General features: G+C 44.5%; 1 protein-coding gene across 1 annotated transcript in view; it reads left to right on the top strand.

Moving 5' to 3' along the window:
• The first annotated feature begins 1366 nt into the window (after positions 1-1366).
• USP49 (ubiquitin specific peptidase 49) overlaps positions 1367-17584 on the top strand; it is a 112027-nt gene continuing 95809 nt past the window's right edge. Inside the window, exon 1 of the mRNA XM_040424112.1 lies at positions 1367-1775. The gene's annotated coding sequence lies outside the window, so the exon portion shown is untranslated. The remainder of the gene's footprint in view (positions 1776-17584) is intronic.

Here is a 17584-nt window from a genome sequence, read left to right as displayed (position 1 = left end):
GGCCGAGTGAGTGGCCGCCTCTCAGTGCGCCTGCGCAGATTGAAGATACGTACGGCCGCGGCGCAGGCGCCAGATTTTGAATGGTAACAGGCAGGGCCAGCAGAGAAAGATCCCATCCGCTGGCCCTGTCAATCAACAAGCCGAGGGGGCGTCATTACGATCGGAGGATGCGGCGGCTACCAGCAAGTAGCCGCCCTACTTGCTGGTAGCAAGGTAATTTACATATTATAAAAATCGATTTTTAGCAAATTCTACTGAACGAAAATCATTAATTGGCTTATGTATGCTGAGATCGCAGTGTAGGTATTATTAGTAAAGAAAAAAAAAAAAACGGTTTAATGGGGTGACAGAAGCCCTTTAAGTTAATTGATGTAAACAAGGAGGAGCAGCATTCTTTACCTACAAGGACATAGTAACATAGTACATAAGGCCGAAAAAAGACATCTGTCCATCCAGTTCGGCCTGTCATCCTGCAAGTTGATCCAGAGGAAGGAAAAAAAAAACAACTGTGAGGTAAAAGCCAATTTTCCCCACTTTAGGGGAATAAAAAATTCCTTCCCGACTCCAATCAGGCAATCAGAATAACTTCCCGGATCAACGACCCCCCTCTAGTAACTATAGCCTGTAATATTATTACGCTCCAGAAATACGTCCAGGCCCCTCTTGAATTCCTTTATTGTACTCACCATCACCACCTCCTCAGGCAGAGAGTTCCATAGTCTCACTGCTCTTACCGTAAAGAATCCTCTTCTATGTTTGTGTACAAACCTTCTTTCCTCCAAACGCAGAGGATGTCCCCTCGTCACAGTCACAGTGCTGGGGATAAATAGATGATGGGAGAGATCTCTGTACTGACCCCTGATATATTTATACATATTCATTAGATCTCCCCTCAGTCGTCTTTTTTTTAAAGTGAATAACCCTAATGTTGATAATCTTTCAGGGTACTGTAGTTGCCCCATTCTAGTTATTACTTTAGTTGCCCTCCTCTGGACCCTCTCCAGCTCTGCTATGTCTGCCTTGTTTACAGGAGCCCAGAACTGTACACAGTACTCCATGTGTGGTCCGACTAATGATTTGTAAAGTGGTAGGACTATGTTCTTATCACGGGCATCTATGCAGCTTAGTTTGCAGTTTATTAAAATTCCTAGATCCTTTTCCATGTCAGTGTTACCATAACTAGTATGCCATATTTTCTTATTTCTGGAGAATAGGGATTGACTAGAAATTGTGATGCTCTGCAGATGCAGACTGCACCTATTCTTAGGCTTCACTACCATACTCACGTGGTTCACTTTGTAGCCACTTGTTTGGAACAGAGAGGCTGCAGCTCAGCTTCACCCTGGGGCCCTGCACCTTTAAGACTTCTTTGTTTCCTGCAACCTTATTTACCCTCTTGCTGCTCAACCACACTTTCCGATTCACGAAGGCGGCTGCACTTTACGGCCAATCAGTCCTCACGGACGTTACGCACTTTACGTAGAGCCACAATAATACCCTTAGTACGGCCTGCGTGCGCTGAGCGTGGTGAAGGAAGGAGGCAGCGCTTTGTGTGTGGCTAGTGTCTGCGCCAATCACAGCCCGCGGAGGAACGAGCGCCGGCGGGCGGGAGCCAGTGGGATAACGGTATATAGAGCCGGGGGGCGTGGTCTTGCGCGGCGGCGGCGGCGGGTGACAGGTCGAGCGAACCGCGAATGGCGGAATAAAGAGCGGGAGCGGTGAAGACATGAGGCGGAGACACCGTGGAGGAGGAGGAGCGGACACCGGGAAAGCAGGTACCGGTTCAAAGGGGGCGGGGTGCTGGGTAATGGAGGGGAGGAGCAGACAGAGAGACCGGAGGAGGTGGTACCGGGGAAGGCACACACTCCTTGTATGTATACATGCACATGTAAATAATAGACGGCTGCATTGTCCTCTGCGGCTGCGGCCTCACTTCTCACCGGAGGCTCTAGTCAACCGTCCCATTGTCCTCAGGGCCACACAAGTCGCACAAATGAGAAACGCCTGGTCTGTTTTGTGTTCACATGGCTTACTGCTGTGAGGAGCCTGTTTGTTTCCAGGAGTTGCTCCTTAGCAGTGGTTTATCGGCTGTGAACTTCAGCCTCCAGGCCTGTGGTGGCTCCTGGTCAGAAAGTGGTTCTCTGACTTTATTCAAAAGCCCCCTCCCCCAGTGTGTTATATAGGAAATCCAGTAGCCATGTGCTGGGCCAGTTGTTTTATTATGGTACACATTCGGGGGGAGGCTTCTGACATAGGTGGAATCTGATGGGTCTCCTTTGTGTGACCACCACTCCATTCCCTGTACCACGCTTGGTGCCTCCATCCTGCTGCTTTGTAACCTACCCCACCGATTTAAAGAGGGTTTTTTGTTTTTCTAGTTCATTTCAGGGACTGTTATACTAATAAAAATAAAAACTGTACTCCGGCAGTTTGGTGTTGAAGACGAACAGACCACCCGTACTCTGTATACAGCATAGCCCCCATTCACTGTATAGAGATCTGGGGGTGTCCGGCAGAAAGCCAGTATTTATGTTGGATCCCATTACTGTCATTGACAATAAGGTGTAGAGTATACGTCTTATACTCCCCTTCCCACTGGGCTTTGTCTTGACTGCAGCGGTGATGTTCACATACACCTGCAGCCAGTCACTGGCCTCAGAGCTGCAGCCATCACATGAGGTAAATGGGCATATGGCTGTGGCACTGGGATGGAGGGAGGCTCTTGGCAGTGAGTATTAATCTTTTTGCATTATTCCAATAGTGGTCCTACTCCTGACACTTCAGCGCAAACAATTAAACACTTTGTCTGCCAGGGACCTATCTCCTACAACCATGCTGGTTAGCACTTCAGAACCACTACTGATGGTTGTATCCCAGGCTGTACGACAGCTAGAGATCAGTCAGAACTTGTTGTAAAGCGGACAATCTAAGCTTTAAAATAAGACCCAATACAGCCATTACAAATGGGTCAGGAGTGAGTGCTGCATACACCTCATTTCTAAACCTGTACCTTTGGTTGGATAGCAGCTAGCATCCTAATCCCACTCTTAATTTTAAGCTTAGATTGTCTGCTTTAAAACAAGACCTGGCTCATGCCCTCCCTAAAAGCGGCCTACTGATTTATGATAGGCTTGGGTTTCTAATGCTCAATGAAAGAGTTACTGCTTGTATTGTAGGAGTGAAATGATATACTGTCCCAATATTTCCCTGTAGAAATGTGTGGTACGTATGAACTCCTCACATCTTGGGCCTCTTTCACACAGGCGAGTTTTCCGTCCGGATGTCAATGCTGGCCCGTTTGTTTCAGTCTGTCCACATGAGTGGTTTTTCACTCATCATCTTTGCATTCAGGAAAAAAACGCAGCTTGTTCTATATTGTGCACATGCCATCCAGAACGAAATAACGCACACACTGGACGTAATCATGGAAAAAACGTATTGAACGTGGCAAACCATCAGTTTTTCCCTCAACAGACACAATCCAAATCACTCATGCCTTTTTACAATTTTTACACTATGTATATAATATAATTTTTAAATTATATATTTTTTGCTTAAGGAATCTGCTGTGTATTTTAGTTGCAAATTTGAAATTTAGTCCAATTTCTCCTTATTATCCGTTTAGTGCTAAGGTACATGAAGGCGGTTGTGTATTCAGAGATGGCACAAATTTATTTTAGTTTTTTTTCGGCGGAGTAAAAATATTCTTGTTAGGGCTGATGCACGCGCCCGTATGTTTGGAGCGGGTCTGATCCACATATCTTGCGGGTCGGATGTGAACCTGTTCATTGCAATGGGGCCATGTGCTGTCCGCATCCGCACGTCCGTTCCAACGGCCCTGTTTTGCAGAAAAGGTTAGGACATTTCGACAGAAGTCCAAAAATAAATGGTGGTATGTGAAAAATAACAGGGGATCCGCGATTTGCGGTCCACAAAACACAGCCGTGAGCATGAGCCCTTACATTTTTGAGGAGTATTTTCAGCCAAGTAGTGCGGAATCAGCGCTCTACAGACATCACTCGCCGTCCCCTGTGGGGCTCACATCGAACTTCCCTATCACGGTGTCTTTTGATGTGGTTGGAAACCCACACGAGCGTAGGGAGAACATGCAGATGTGTTCTGCTTCTTTTACTACTTTTGCACAATGACATATGTCACCACGTTCCAAGAGGCAGAACTGACTCCTTTGTGCCCTGATGTAGCTGAGCGCGGGTTTGTTTTTGTGGGGAGAGATGTGTTCGTTGGTGCCTTTTTGATGTTCACAGGCCTTATTGGCTTTGAATAGGAAGAAACAATTCTGTGTTTTAATTTGTTACGCTGTTTACGGGACAGTTTAACCCTTGAAGGACAGGCCCATTTTTTATTTTTTCCTCCCTGCATTGCAATAACCAGAGGTTTTTACGTTTTCTATATGATGGCAAATTTTTTGTTGGATAAGTTGTATTATTATTTATTTTTATGGAACCATTTAATTCGCCATGTCTTGTGTTGGAAAACGAGAAAAAATGATTTGTGGGGTGAAATTGGCTTGTCAATACAATTAGTGTTTGTTTTACTAAATAAAAACCTTTTAAAAAAAAAATTCTTTGCATCTGCATTTTCTGTCAGCCGTAACTTTTATATTTGTCTACAGAGCTGTATGAGGGCTTGTTTTTTGCAGGACGATCTGTAGTTTTTATTGGTACCGTTTTTGGTGTACGCTTCACTTTTTTTTTATCACTTTTGTAATGTTCCATTTTATTTTTTATCTTTTGTATATATTAGTAATTTTTTTTTTTTTTTTTTTAGTGGTTTTCCAAGATTTTGATAGTGAGGACCTATCCTGATGAGTATCTGATCGGTGAGGGGTCCGACACCTGGGGGCCCCGCTGATCAGCTGTTTGAGAAGGCATCGGTGCTCCTGTGTGAAACCTTCTTGCTGCTCACAAAGCACAGCGCCGTACATTTGATAGCGGCTGTGGTTTGTATCGCTCTTAGCCCCATTCACTTCAATGGATAGGATAGGTCATCAGTATCAAAATCTCAGAAAACCCTTTTAATTTATTTTATTTAGTAACTTTTGATCACTTTTCCCAAAGCTCATAATAGAGAGAACTATTATGGTCTATGGGATTCTGACGCTCTGCTGCTGAGCCATGCCTCGTGCATAGCTTTATGCCTCAATCACACGTCAGTGTTTTTTCCATCAATGATTTTGAGCCAAAACCAGGTGCGGCTATAAACACAGAACAGGAGCAGATCTTTCCATTATACCTTATGTCTGTGTAGGATCTAATCCTGGTTTTGGCTCACAATCACTGATGAAAATCACTGAAGTGTGAATGAAGCTTTACAGGCAGTTTATCATGACAGGCCTGGGAACTTGGGCCCCACGCTGCTGTGGTAACCGATTGTAGCCCTGCGATTTCACTGCAGGAGCGCTGATCGGAAGGCAGAGGGAGCCGACTCAGCTGATGCTGCAATTGGTATTGACTGCTGCATGTGAGTGGTTAAATGACCAGGTTTGGCGTTATTGAAGCTGGGTGCCTGCTGTATTATACAGTCGGCACCCACCATGTATGGAGTGGGCTCAGCACAATTATATCTATGAAACTGGCTGACCTGTTGCATGTGCATTTGGCAGCTAAAGGCATCTGTGTTGGTCCCATGTTCATATGTGCCCGCATTACTGAGAAATATTATGTTTAAATATATGCAAATGACTCTCTAGGAGCAACAGGGGTGTTGCTGTTACAAAAACTGTTACGGCTGTGTGCATGAGCTCTTCAGGTGAGGCTGGATTCTCCTGACAGGCCATACATTCTAACCGTATACTTTCCGTTTTGTTGTGGAATTCTATTACCTTACAGCGTGGGCTCCAGATATATTAGCAGTTAATAAACTTCCAATTCCATGGTTGAAGTTATTGGATATGTTCATATATGTGGTGGAACCCCTTTAACCCCTTCAGTACTGAGCCACTTTTCACCTTAAATCCCAGGCCGATTTTTGCAAATCTGACATACATCACTTTATGTGGTAATAACTTTGGAACGCTTTTACTAATCCAAGCCATTCTGAGACTGTTTTCTCAGTGCACATTGTACTTCATGACAGTGGTAAATTTGAGTCAATATATTTCACCTTTATTTATAAAATAATCCCAAATTTCCCAAAAAGTTAGAAAATTTCAATTTCACTGCTTTTAAAACAGTCATACCTCATAAAATATTTATTACTTAACAATCCCCATATGTCTACTTTTATGTTGACATCATTTTGTAAATGTCATTTTATTTTTTTAGGACGTTAGAAGTTTAGAAGTAATTTTTTACCAAAATTTCCCAAATTATTTTTTATATATTTTTTTTCCAATAGAATTTTTATAGAATTTTTCATAGTATATCCTCTGTAAAGAAAAGAAGAACATTGATTCTAGATACACGTGTTATATCATAATGAATCATTGTCAGTGCAGTACAAAGGTGGTACATAGCATAATACCATAATAACATGCCCCCATCCCAACACTCTCTATATCTCTTCCCATGTCCTTCAATGGTATCTCAATCTATCTGGAGATTCCCTAATGTATTTGCGTTCTAACTTTTTAAGTACCACTCTGAGGAGGTAAAGGGTTTCATCACCACTCGCATTTCAGCGTTTAAGAACCAAATCATTTTTTTAAGCACCGGTTCGTTTATAAAGTGATTTTGAGGGGCTTATGTAATAGAAACCACCCATAAATGACCCCATTTTAGAAACTACACCCATCAAATTATTAAAAACTGATGTTACAAATTTTAACCCTTGAGGTGTTCCACAATAATTAAAATATTCTCAATGAGGTTAAGGTCTGGACTCTGTGGTGGCCAATCCATGTGTGAAAATGATGCTCCCTGAACCACTCTGTCACAATTTGAGCCCGATGAATCCTGGCATTGTCATCTTGGAATATGCCCGTGCCATCAGGGAAGAACAAATCCATTGATGGAATAACCTGGTCATTCAGTATGTTCAGATAGTCAGCTGACCTCATTCTTGGAGCACATACTGTTGCTGAACGTAGACCTGACCAAGTGCAACAACCCCAGATCATAGCACTGCCCCCACAGGCTTGTACAGTAGGCACTAGGCATGATTGGTGCATCACTTCATCTGCATCTCTTCTTACCCTGATGCGCCCATCACTCTGAAACAGGGTAAATCTGGACTCATCAGACCACATGACATCCTTTTATTGCTCCAGAGTTCAATCTTTATGCTCCCTAGCAAATTGAAGCCTTTTTTTCTGGTTTGCCTCACTGATTAGTGGTTTTCTTACGGCTACACAGCTGTTCAGTCCCAATCCCTTGAGTTCCCTTCGCATTGTGCGTGTGGAAATGCTCTTACTTTCACTATTAAACATAGCCCTGAGTTCTACTGTTTTTCTTCGATTTGATTTCACCAAATGTTTGTGATTGCCTAATGTGTACTATTAGGTCGGCGGCCATCTTATTTCTCCTATTGATGGCTTTCTAGACAAAACAAGCCATTATAACTAATGAAACGTATTTGGGAGTATATTTATAATAAAGTAATATTTACGGTTCAATCATTATTTTATTAAATCGTATAATTGAATAATGTATAAATATATCCAATGAGTATACAAAACAGTAAAGTACAAGGTCGAGAACTGGACATACCAATAAGTCTGAGGTAGTATTACATTCAATAATTAGTCTTACGGAACAAAATTTCAAGCATTAGTACCGTTGGGGCTTCCAGAGATGAATCTAAGAGCATACACGGCATTTATTCTCTAACTTCCAGACTAGTAACCACATAAGACAAGGAAGACATCACAAGACGTGACAGACCAAAACAAGACATACACAAAAGGAAGGGAGGGGGGGGGGGGAGAGGGTGTATAGGATAGGATAGGAGATTCTGCTTAGTGTAGTATTTAGGAGCTATTACCGGGGACAATACCTGTTGTCAACCAATCATGGAAAGATGTGGAGGTACGAAATTGATTCCATGGGTCCCAAGTCCCCCAAAAGGCTGTAGCAGATCCTGAATCCCTAGCGCCTAATTCTTCCATATGAACTAGTGAATCCAGGGCGTTAGACCAGGTCACTCTCAAAAGACTCTCTGTAGACCTCCATTGACGGGGAATTATCTGTCTCATAGCTAGGATAAACAATCGGAGGGCGCCCTTCTTAATCTGTGAGATCCGCCCTGAGAACATGGATAGAAGAGCTAACGCAGGTGAGGGTGTAATAGTAGCTTTGTATAAGAAATTATATAAGTCAAAGATCTCCCGCCACAGTGGGGCTACACCCGGGCAGTCCCACCAAATATGAGTCATGGATCCCCTTGCACTAAGACATCTCCAACATGCATCAGAAACCTGAGGATAAAATTGGTGTAATCGCACTGGGGTCCTATACCATCTGCTAAGGATTTTATAGTTGAGTTCCTGTAAATTACAAGACACAGTTAATTTGTGAGTGAAGAGGAGAGATCTAGACCATTGGTCTACAGAGAAAGTGGATCCCAGTTCCGATTCCCAATCAGACATGAATTTGAGTTTAGTTCCCTGGGTGCCTGTGGAAGAGTCCTCTTTCTCCCCAGAGTTCAACATGGCATATAAATGAGATATAGCATGATCAGGAGCTGACCTCGCTGTGCACATCATGACCGCGATCCAGGTATCAGGGATTTAATGAAGCTTCGCAACTGAAAGTAGAGGAGCCAACGCCCAGGGCCTGCAGGAATAATGTGGGAAAGATCCTCCAAAGGGAGTAAACCATTCTGTTTATATATGTCTATTAATTTGATTGGTTGTCTATTCTGGTCTCCTAAAGCTGGGAGTTGACTCAAGCCTGTGGGGAGATCTGTATGACCCGTGAGTGTCGTGAGAGGACCAGGAGAATGTATAAGGCCAAGTTTAACCGCAAATTTAGCCCAGGACCTAGCCAAGGAATATAGAAGCATCGGGGATTGCGAATTAGATAATGAATTCAAGGAGGTAGGGGACAACCAAAAGATTCCAGTGGCTAAATGTGGAGCCATTTCATGCTCAATTTCTACCCATAGTTTAGTAGAGCGGTTGTGACATAGATCAAGCACACAATTCATGATTGTCGCTTTATAATATGAGCTAAAATTTGGTAGTCCCGTACCCCCCAGAGCTTTAGAACGAGATATTAAGCTATAACTTAGTCTAGCTCTGGGTGCTTTCCATACAAAAACCGATACCATTCTCCTGATCTTAGCAAAATAGGTTAAAGGGATTTTACATGGGATCGTCTGAAACAAATATAGAAGACGCGGTAAAATGTCCATTTTCACCACATTAATCCTCCCAAACCAAGAAATCTGGAGTGAAGTCCATTTATGGAAACTGGATTCAATAGCTAATAAAGTAATATTTAAGGTTTTTTTCGGTAGTTTAATTTTCTTAATTCCCAGGGAACCCCTTTTAAGGGACTTGAATGTGCGATCTTATGATTGCTTGTACCATAGACTGCAATAGAATGCTGTTGTAGTCTATGGGATTTTGACAGGCACAGCTTAGTAGGTAGCTTACTATGGCAGTCCTGGAAGACTTCACAATGCGCCAGGATGTCATAGTAATCAGCACCCTACAATTTTGCTGCTGGTGCTATGGTCACAGTACAGAGACAGCCCCTCGGATGTCGCGGCCTGTACTGATTACCGCATCCAAGAGGTTAAATGACCTGGATCAGAGTCATATGGGATTCTGGTCACAGTCAGCTGGTGTGTGCTGTATTATACAGCCAGCACCCTCCACGTATGCGGTGAGCTCAGCTTTAACACAAAATCACATACATGTAACATAATTTCCTTTAAGGGGTAAAGAGAACTTGTCACCATATAATAATAATAATCTTCATTTATATATTGCCAGCATATTCCACAGTGCTTTATAATCAGGGGGTTCATGTACAGAGCCCTAAACATGGCAACGAACAAGTCAACAATTAAAACAAAAGGAATGATTGTATGCTCTTGCGAGCAGGGCAATCTATGAGGAGATGGGGGAGACAAAAGGTAACAAGTGCTTGATTGCAATGGTCCGGCCATCTTAACACAGTAGGGGAGTAGATATAAGGCTGCATGATCCATTCACTAGCTGATATCTGTGGTGCTTCTGAGTGCATGGGGTAAGTGGATATCTGGTGATGGATCAGGTAAGAAGGTTTCTGTAGGGGATGGTGGTGAATGGAGAAGAGTTAGATTAGGAGATGTGGTAGGCTAACCTGAACAGATGTGTTTTTTTAGGGAGCTTCTAAAACTGTGGATGGTCTGAATTAACCTAATTGCTTGGGGTAGGGCATTCAAGAGACCTGGTTTAGGCTGCTTTCACATTTGTAGTAGCCTTTTCCGGCAGGCTGTTCTGGTGGGGGCACAGCCTGCGGATCCGTGCTACGGCAAGTCCATCGTGCCACAGCACGGCAAGCATGACGAGAGGCGGCCAGACAAAAACAGCAGGCTGCTGGGAGGTTTTCAGTGAGGGGGCGCTAGTTCATCTAGGGCGCTTCTAAGGGTGGCATGTTATAGAGCAGAATTTACTATGCATATTGATCTAGTTTTCTGCAACACTTGCAATTTTATTCATTTAAAAGGGTTCTGCAGTTTGCTTAAAATGATCTATCCTCTGGATAGATCATCAGGACCTGATCGGTGGTGGTCCGACACCCGGGACCCCCGCCGATCAGCTGTTTGAGAAGGCAGCAGCGCCGCGGCCTTCTCACTGTTTACCGCTGGCCCAGTGACGTCACGACTTGTATCAACTGGCCTGGGCAGGGCTAAGCTCCGTCCACTTGAAACAGCTGATCGGCGGGGGTCCCCGATCAGAAGCTGATGATCTATCCAGAGGATAGATCATCAGTTTAAACAAACTGCAGAACCCCATTAAGGGGATGTTCCAGGAACCAACCGACTTAAATTGCACATAACATCCTGTTTAAAAAGGTGGTAATATGCTTACCACTACGAAGTTGTGTAGATTGGCTTCTCAGAACCTGGTCACCCCAGCTTCCACTGATGTCACATCCTTTACCTGGTTTCCAACTTGGGCTATGGACAGAAAATCATTCCTGCTGTGGGTGAGGCCAGAGCTACTACTCCAGTTATTTGTGCATGTGACAGGGCGAGGATTAGTTCTGGCCCTATCCACAGTGGAAGTGACGTCTAATCCATAGCCCAAGTGGGGAACCTGGTAAAGCAGTGGTTCCCAAAGACCGGGCTGTGAATGATGTGGTAGAGGGAGGCAGAGACTTCATCTCCGCTCAGTGGGGGTTGTCTTTTTGTGGCTGTGAAGCCATCCATTCGGCTGTTGGTGGAAGTCCTGTACTATCCTGCTAAAACATTCCTATATAGTATATTCTACATAGCCGAGTTTAGTGCACTGCATGGAAGGCTGGTGCTGCCATAGAAATTGTCTTCCACGGACAGGTGGTTCTACCATTAAGAGGAACTCAGGATGGTGGTGGTGGTGGTAGTAGAACCAGCTCTAAGCATGGCTTCTCCTATATTGTACACTATACATAGCCCTCTTTAGACTGGTGGTATTCCCAGCTTAACCACCTCCGGACCGCTGTACGCAGATTCGCGTTCCGGAGGTGGCAGCGCTGCGCACAATCACGCATATACGCGTCATCTCGCGAGACGCGAGATTTCGCTCAAAGCCGGCCCGCGCATGCGCATCGCGGGCCGGCAAAATTCAAAGAACAAGTTCGTCACCAGCCTGCCAGCAACGATCATTGGCTGGCAGGCTGGCGATTTTCAAAAAATCCAATCAAAAGTCATATATCAGATCATATTAGTAAATATGATCTGTTATATGGCTTGTCTGCTCCTGTGCTGGTCCTTTTCGTCGGTTGGATCCAGCACAGGAGCAGACTGAACTGTGAGTACACCAAACACTACACCTTAGCCCCAGATCACCCCCCTGCACCCCAATTAACCCTTTGATCACCCCTTTGATCGCCCCTGTCAATCACTAGTGAAAGGAAAAAAAGTGATCAGTGTAAACTGTCACTTTTTTTTTTTCACTGGTATTGGCTGTTAGGTTTTAGGGATAGTTTAGGCCCCTTGGTTAGGTAGTTAGCGTCAGTTAGGGCCCACCCCACCGCACCGCAGTCACTTTTATTCGCTGAATAGCGTATCGCTAATCAGCATTTGTACTTTTATAGTATCTGTAAGTGATCAAAACTGATCACGGTCAGATCTATAATAGTATTAGTGTCACTTTAGTTCGCCCTCCACCCAAAACGCAGTGTTTGCCCGATCAGGCCTGATCGGTCGCCCACACGTGCGTTCACCCACGCCCGCCCCACCGCAGTGACAAAAAAATATATATTTTTTGATCACTGCACATTCATTTTACACGCACTGCGGCGATAAAAAAATCAGTTTTGCTATTTTTTATTAACCGCAGCGGCCTCCGGTACTTCGCTAGCCTCCCCTTTGTAAGACAGGCTTGCTTTTTTTCTTGGGTAGTCTCAGGGAATACCCCTAAATTTAGTAGTCCAAAATGTCAAACAGGGGGTATTCTTCTGAAGAGGCCTACAGGATTCTGACCCAGTCGGATGAGGAGTGGGAACCCTCATCTGACGAATCTAGCGGGTCAGAATATGAACCTGTGGAAAGCAGTGGCTCTCTGACCCAAAGTTCGGACGAGGAGGTGGAGGTCCCTGGCAGCACCAGGCGTACCCGGCCCCGTGTCGCTAGACCACAGGTTGCGCAGGATCCGCTTCAAGAGCAGCAGAGTGGGGCTGTCGCTGCCGGATCACGTGGTGAGGCATACACCAGCAGCGCAGCCCTCCCTGGACCTAGTACCAGCACTGCCGTACAACATGGTGACGTGGCGAGCACCAGAAGGGCAGTTGAAGCTGGTACGGTGGCACGTGCACTAGTTACCCCGTCGCAGCCACCGCACAGACAGGCCCGTAGAGCCCCTAGAATCCCTGAGGTGCTGGCAAACCCTGATTGGCAGTCACCAACTTCAGCCGCACCTGTAGTTCCCCCTTTCACCGCCCAGTCTGGAGTTCGGGTTGAGACAGCTCAAATCGGTTCGGCCCTGGGATTTTTTGAGCTGTTCTTGACTGCGGAGCTCTTGGACTTAGTCGTGGCAGAGACAAACCGGTATGCCACACAATTTATATCCGCCAACCCGGGAAGCTTTTATGCCCAGCCTTTCCGGTGGAAACCAGTCCAAGTTTCCGAAATTAAATTTTTTTTGGGCCTGACAAAAAAGCATGAATTGCGGTCATATTGGTCCACGCACCCGATTCATCACATGCCCATGTTCTCTGCTGCTATGTCCAGGGCACGATTTGAGGCCATCCTCCGTTTCCTGCATTTTAGCGACAACACCACCTCCCGTCCCAGAGGCCACCCAGCTTTTGACCGGCTCCACAAAATTCGGCCCCTCATAGACCATTTCAACCAGAAATTTGCAGATTTGTATACCCCCGAGCAAAACATCTGCGTAGACGAGTCCCTAATACATTTTACAGGGCGCCTTGGCTTCAAACAATACATCCCAAGCAAGCGTGCCCGGTATGGGGTCAAATTGTATAAGCTCTGTGAAAGGGCCACAGGCTATACCCACAAATTTCGGATCTATGAGGGAAAAGATCAGACCCTGGAGCCGGTCGGTTGCCCTGACTACCTGGGGAGCAGTGGGAAGACAGTCTGGGACTTGGTGTCACCCTTATTCGGCAAGGGGTACCATCTTTATGTGGACAATTTTTACACAAGTGTGGCCCTCTTTAGGCATTTGTTTCTAGAACGGATTTCCGCCTGTGGCACCGCGCGAACTAGTCGCGTGGGCTTCCCCCAACGGCTTGTAACCACCCGTCTTGCAAGGGGGGAGAGGGCTGCCTTGTGTAACGAAGAACTACTCGCGGTGAAATGGAGAGACAAGCGTGACGTTTACATGCTCTCCTCCATTCACGCAGACACGACAATCCAAATTGAGCGAGCAACCCGTGTCATTGAAAAGCCCCTCTGTGTCCACGACTATAATGCGCTCATGGGAGGGGTGGACTTCAATGACCAGATGTTGTCTCCGTATTTAGTTTCCCGCAGAACCAGACGCTGGTATAAGAAGGTGTCTGTATATTTAATTCAATTGGCGCTGTACAATAGTTTTGTTCTCTACAGTAAGGCTGGGAGAACACGATCTTTCCTCAAATTCCAGAAAGAGATCATCGAGAACCTCCTTTACCCAGGAGGTTCCGTGGCCCCATCCACCAGTGTAGTTAGCCGTCTACACGAGCGACATTTCCCCAGTGTCGTTCCTGGTACCTCAACCCAACCGTCACCCCGAAAAAGATGTCGTGTCTGTAGCAGGAGTGGAATAAGGCGTGACACCCGCTATTTCTGTCCTGACTGTCCTGACCACCCTGCCCTATGCTTTGGTGAGTGTTTCCGGAAGTACCACACACAGGTACACCTAGCATAGGGATTGCATCTCACAGGACAGGCACACAGGGCTATTAGGGCCCTTTTACTCTCAGCTGCTGCAAACCTCTCCTTTCACCTGGGATAAAGTGCATAACATACTCCGCCACATCTTTGGGCCATTTGCGCTTTGCACATTGTCCCATGGGGAAGGAGAGGTTTGTTCTATAAAGGTAAAAAAAAATAAAGAAAAAAAAAATTACCGGTAAGTAAAAAAGTTAATATGTTCTGTTCTAAAGTTAATAAAGTTATTGCTTTGCGGCCTGGTTTTTTCTTTTTTGTTTTGTTTTTTTTACCTTCCAGGTGGACCAACCGATCGACCAGCTGCAGCACTGATGTGCATTCGGACAGAAGCATTGCGCTGCTGTCAGATTACACGCAAGTCGGTGTATGCGGCGCTGCAAGACGAGATTTCTCCTCTGCAGTAAAAGATATGTTTGCCGAGGCATATGAGCTGAGGAGGTGGCGGTGTTCATATACTTTGGCAAACACTTTGTATATATAAAAAAAAAAATCCCGGCAATGATTTATTCATCCACATCGATTGATGTGAATGGAGAAATCTGGTTTGCCAGGGCATACGAGCTGAAGTGGGTATGGATGTTGGGCGGAGCTCCTATGTCCTGGCAGACGCCTTTCCCCTCCTTTTTCTTTTTTTGGCAGAGATTTTTTCATCCACATTGATCGATGCGAATGAAGAAATCTGTGCCGTTCATTTTTTTCTTTCAGCCCAGAGGCTGAACGGAAAAAAAAAATCTCATTACCCGTATGCTCAATATAAGGAGAATAGCAGAAACTCCTAATGCTGGGCATACATGTAATGATTGCGGAGACCCTCAAATGCCAGGGCAGTACAAACACCCCACAAATAACACCATTTTGGAAAGAAGACACCCCAAGGTATTCGCTGAGGGGCATATTGAGTCCATGAAAGATTGAAATTTTTGTCCCAAGTTAGCGGAAAGGGAGACTTTGTGAGAACAAAATCAAAAAAATCAATTTCCGCTAACTTGTGCCAAAAATTTTTTTTTCAATGAACTCGCCATGCCCCTCATTGAATACCTTGGGGTGTCTTCTTTCCAAAATGGGGTCACATGTGGGGTATTTATACTGCCCTGGCATTTTAGGGGCCCCAAAGCGTGAGAAGAAGTCTGGTATCCAAATGTCTAAAAATGCCCTCCTAAAAGGAATTTGGGCACCTTTGCCCACCTAGGCTGCAAAAAAGTGTCACACATCTGGTATCTCTGTATTCAGGAGAAATTGAGGAATGTGTTTTGGGGTGTCTTTTTACATATACCCATGCTGGGTGAGATAAATATCTTGGTCAAATGCCAACTTTGTATAAAAAAAATGGGAAAAGTTGTCTTTTGCCAAGATATTTCTCTCACCCAGCATGGGTATATGTAAAATGACACCCCAAAACACATTCCCCACCTTCTCCTGAGTACGGAGATACCAGATGTGTGACACTTTTTTGCAGCCTAGGTGGGCAAAGGGGCCCACATTCCAAAGAGCACCTTTCGGATTTCACAGGTCATTAACCTACTTACCACACATTAGGGCCCCTGGAAAATGCCAGGGCAGTATAACTACCCCACAAGTGACCCCATTTTGGAAAGAAGACACCCCAAGGTATTCCGTGAGGGGCATGGCGAGTTCCTAGAATTTTTTATTTTTTGTCACAAGTTAGTGGAAAATGATGATTTTCTTTTTTTTTTTTTTTTTTTTTTCATACAAAGTCTCATATTCCACTAACTTGTGACAAAAAGTAAACACTTCCATGAACTCACTATGCCCATCAGCGAATACCTTGGGGTCTCTTCTTTCCAAAATGGGGTCACTTGTGGGGTAGTTATACTGCCCTGGCATTCTAGGGGCCCAAATGTGTGGTAAGGAGTTTGAAATCAAATTCTGTAAAAAATGACGAGTGAAATCCGAAAGGTGCTCTTTGGAATATGGGCCCCTTTGCCCACCTAGGCTGCAAAAAAGTGTCACACATCTGGTATCTCCGTACTCAGGAGAAGGTGGGCAATGTGTTTTGTGGTGTCATTTTACATATACCCATGCTGGGTGAGAGAAATATCTTGGCAAAAGACAACTTTTCCCATTTTTTTTTTTTTATACAAAGTTGGCATTTGACCAAGATATTTATCTCACCCAGCATGGGTATATGTAAAAAGACACCCCAAAACACATTCCTCAACTTCTCCTGAATACGGAGATACCAGATGTGTGACACTTTTTTGCAGCCTAGGTGGGCAAAGGGGCCCATATTCCAAAGAGCATCTTTCGGATTTCACTCGTCATTTTTTACAGAATTTGATTTCAAACTCCTTACCACACATTTGGGCCCCTACAATGCCAGGGCAGTATAACTACCCCACAAGTGACCCCATTTTGGAAAGAAGAGACCCCAAGGTAATTCGTGATGGGCATAGTGAGTTCATAGAACTTTTTATTTTTTGTCACAAGTTAGTGGAATATGAGACTTTGTAAGAAAAATAAAATAATCATCATTTTCCGCTAACTTGTGACAAAAAATAAAAAGTTCTATGAACTCACTATGCCCATCAGCGAATACCTTAGGGTGTGTACTTTCCGAAATGGGGTCATTTGTGGGGTGTTTGTACTGTCTGGGCATTGTAGAACCTCAGGAAACATGACAGGTGCTCAGAAAGTCAGAGCTGCTTCAAAAAGCGGAAATTCACATTTTTGTACCATAGTTTGTAAACGCTATAACTTTTACCCAAACCATTTTTTTTTACCCAAACATTTTTTTTTTATCAAAGACATGTAGAACAATAAATTTAGAGCAAAATTTATATATGGATCTCGTTTTTTCTGCAAAATTTGACAACTGAAAGTGAAAAATGTCATTTTTTTGCAAAAAAATCGTTAAATTTCGATTAATAACAAAAAAAGTAAAAATGTCAGCAGCAATGAAATACCACCAAATGAAAGCTCTATTAGTGAGAAGAAAAGGAGGTAAAATTCATTTGGGTGGTAAGTTGCATGACCGAGCAATAAACGGTGAAAGTAGTGTAGGTCAGAAGTGTAAAAAGTGGCCTGGTCTTTCAGGGTGTTTAAGCACTGGGGGCTGAGGTGGTTAAACTTTTCTCTT

This window comes from Bufo bufo, chromosome 3 (assembly GCF_905171765.1).
Source record: "Bufo bufo chromosome 3, aBufBuf1.1, whole genome shotgun sequence".
NCBI classification, from domain to species: Eukaryota; Metazoa; Chordata; class Amphibia; order Anura; family Bufonidae; genus Bufo; species Bufo bufo.
The sequence above is the reverse complement of the archived record's forward strand: the minus strand, read 5'-3'. Positions and strand labels throughout refer to the sequence as shown.